Here is a 3,458-nt window from a genome sequence, read left to right as displayed (position 1 = left end):
TCACTTAAGCAAAAATAATATGTGATATGTCTTACATTGTAGGACTAAGGTCACTGCAGGATGACATTGTGCATAAACGAAAATAACATATATTAAAACTTTATGAATGCAAAAAGCAACAGAGAATCTTTAGCTATATTTTTATTGAGCTGACTATGTATAACACAGACAGTTTCAGTTTCATGAAAAGCATCAATGTGCTAATTACAATTTAGATGTTCTTGGGTTACTCATTTTGTATATGGTGAGGTGGCACAGTAGGTATTGTTTAAACTTTAATATCATACTACTAATCCTGGCTTCCATCTAGGGGATCCCGGCAGGTGAAAATCAGCATTGTAAACAGCCACATGGTATAGTAGGTGAACGAGCAGGTTTATATCATTCTACTATGGCCCTGTTCAATAAGGGTTGTTACCTCCCCTGATTTATTATCTCCCCGTGCATGCTTTTCATAAATAAAGATAAAATTTACCTGTTCACAAAATTTTGGGGAGCAAAAATGGCAGACGCAAAACCTGATGTACCTGAGAGAAAAATCGACAGTTCGTAGTTCTTACCGACATTATTGTTGCGTATGCAGCAATTACAGAGGGAAATGTGTTACGAATATAATAATTGCATTGCATCGGTTTCTAAATATTCAGATATTAAAAGCAATGAAATGTGTATGTTTTATAAAGGGCTACCAAATGTAGACACATTCAATCTATTATTCAACGAATTAGATGATGCTGATATAAGAACTCACCGTAGTGGCAATGGCGAAAATCAAGGACGGCCAAGATCATTCATTAGTTGATGATTTTTTTTTTCTTGTGTTGATGTGACTAAGACTTGGATTACTGCTGGAAGACTTAGCCAGAAGATTTCATGTGTCCAAATTTACTGCCAGCAACATTACAAGTCGATGGATTTCTTATCTTTCTATAAAACTACCAAGCCTAACACATTGGCCAACGCAGTCTACAGTATTGTCCACAATGCCAAGGAAAATCAGATATAAATATCCGAACTCCAGAATTATTATTGATTGTACAGAATTTTATACCGAAACGCCACATTCATTAGGTAATAAATTGTTAATGTATTCACATTACAAATCGTATATGACATGGAAGGCATTGCTGTGAATCAGTCCATCAGGAATGATAACATTTGTGTCCGAATTATGGTCAGGAAGCATGAGTGATAAACAATTAGTTACTAAATCAGGACTTCTGGACTTGTGCCAGTTTGGTGATGCTATTATGGCTGATAAGGGCTTTCTGATATCTGACCTTACAAGTCCAAGGGGCATTCATCTTATGATTCCACCATTAAAAATAAACGATTTAACCGCCGTCAAGTTGAGGAAACAAGGTGAATTGCCACTATCAAGATTGATGTGCAAAGGGCAATAGAAAGAGTAAAAATCTTTGATATTCTTCAAGGTATTATGCCAATTACTCTTTCACAACAAGCTTCAAAATTTATTAAAGTATGTGTTGGACTGTCAAATTTTCTACCACCACTAGTCCGTGATGGTGATGACAACTGAACTTTGCTGATGAGAAATATTACTATAGTATTATGTGGTTATTTTTCAAATGATTGCCAGATTTTGGTGCTTTTACTTCCACGCTTATGACAATGAGTTTATTCAGTACACTTTGTAGCTTCCATATTTTGAAGGACAGTTATGCACCAGGATGTTCTATGGAACTTATCACATAAGTCATTGTTTTATAATACAATGAGTATTAAAAAGCGTAACTACATGTTGATAATATATTTCAGGTTAATAAATATATTATTGGTCAGAATATATTGTTTCCTTTCTTTCTATTTCGTTCATTTACTTAACTATTTGTTTGGATGAACAAGTTGGGTTTTTGGCCTATTGATGGTATGTCAAACTGACAACCGGTTATGTCTAAAGATTGCTGTAAATGAAACGGTTGTACAACTTGGGTTTTAAGTCCAATGGACAGTATTTCAGCCATTTATAGCCGGTTAGCTTAAATCTGAGACAAAGTTATGTCACAACAGAATTTGAACTCTGACCTTCCAATCCAGAGGAAGGGACCTAAACCTCTAGGCCACCATATCTCACAAACTCAATGTACAGTATATGAGAGTGCTGAGGGATTATGGCAGTTGTGAGTGCAGCAAGAGTATATCAGAATAATTATACTAGGGCTGCGCCTGGCAGATTTTGATCATACAGTAATGTACACGAAGACCGGCATTTAGACTTAGCAGTATTGAAAGAAGCAAGCATAATACGAAGAACTTTAAAGAAGCCGAGAATCGTTAGGTAACCTGGGAGACTCTTGGGAGTGGGAGGCCGACAGACGTATGTCACTTATTGTACCTGGGATGAGCACAGAAGGTGGATGTCAAAATAATGTAGCTGAGGTGATCTCGACAGCTTATGTTCATACAGTAATGTACATGGGAGGAAGCCAGCAGGTAGACTAAGAAGCATTTCAAGCTTGACTAATTGCCACTCGTCATTGCCTGTAATGCGGTCAACATTAAAGGAATTTCATTAAATGCCAACGTAAGAACTTGCCCAAATCGTGAAGAACACCCAATACAGAAATTTTAAATTAAAAATATAATTTTAAATATTAACCAAGAAAGTCAGTCTTGTTATTATTAAACATAAAAGGAATAATTGCAAACATGTGAGCAAATAAGCAGAACACATTTTATCTTAACTGTGCACAATGTTTGAAGAGGAATCCTGATGTAGCTCACGTTGGGAGACCAATGTCCAAGAAGATGTATCGAAAGTCTTTAATTCCAGTTGCTGGAGATGAGGTTGCATCACTGATTCTAAACGAATGACCCCCATATTTGGAAACGCTTATAATAAGCACAGAAATGGGGCCCCGAGTGGCCGAGTGGTATAAAGCGCTCTCCGTACCAGATCACTGCCATCTCACCTATGTCTGCGCTGGTTCGACTCTCGGATTTAGCTGATGTGGGTATGTGAGAAAGCTTGCCAGTAGCTTCTCGTTGGTTGGTGGTTCTTTCCGGGGTTTTCCCGGGTTCTTCCTCCACCATTAATACTGACCGTCATGTATTGCCTATCGTGTGCTGAAAAATGGCGTTAAACTTCACAACAACACCATAAGCACTGAAAATAAAAGCTTTATATAAAAAATGAATTTATCACATGTGAGAAAAGAGTGATCACAGTCCAAGAAAAGAGGTGAATTTGCACCAACACTGCTTATTTCTTAGGGTGATGTGTTGCTCCATAGTTCCAGCAGGACACAGTAGATAAGTGAATGAACATACCCAGAATGCATGGACCAGACTTTGAGGTACTTAATGTCACTGAGTAGCAAAGTTTTTCTCGGATAAAATGAATTTCATTAATGTATCACGACTCATTGGTTTAAAACAAACAACAAAAAAGAATGAACACCAACACGTTTTAAAAAAATCAATACATAATTTATTCC

At 36.9% G+C, this 3,458-nt stretch overlaps 1 pseudogene; it reads left to right on the top strand.

Moving 5' to 3' along the window:
* The first annotated feature begins 598 nt into the window (after nt 1-598).
* LOC149774049 (uncharacterized) lies at nt 599-1,540 on the top strand (annotated as a pseudogene).
* Nucleotides 1,541-3,458: the final 1,918 nt, after the last annotated feature.

This window comes from Sinohyriopsis cumingii, unplaced genomic scaffold (assembly GCF_028554795.1).
Source record: "Sinohyriopsis cumingii isolate HCF-2022 unplaced genomic scaffold, ASM2855479v2 utg000441l, whole genome shotgun sequence".
Taxonomy (NCBI): Eukaryota; Metazoa; Mollusca; class Bivalvia; order Unionida; family Unionidae; genus Sinohyriopsis; species Sinohyriopsis cumingii.
Note: the sequence above shows the minus strand (reverse complement) of the source record. Positions and strands in the feature narration are given on the sequence as shown.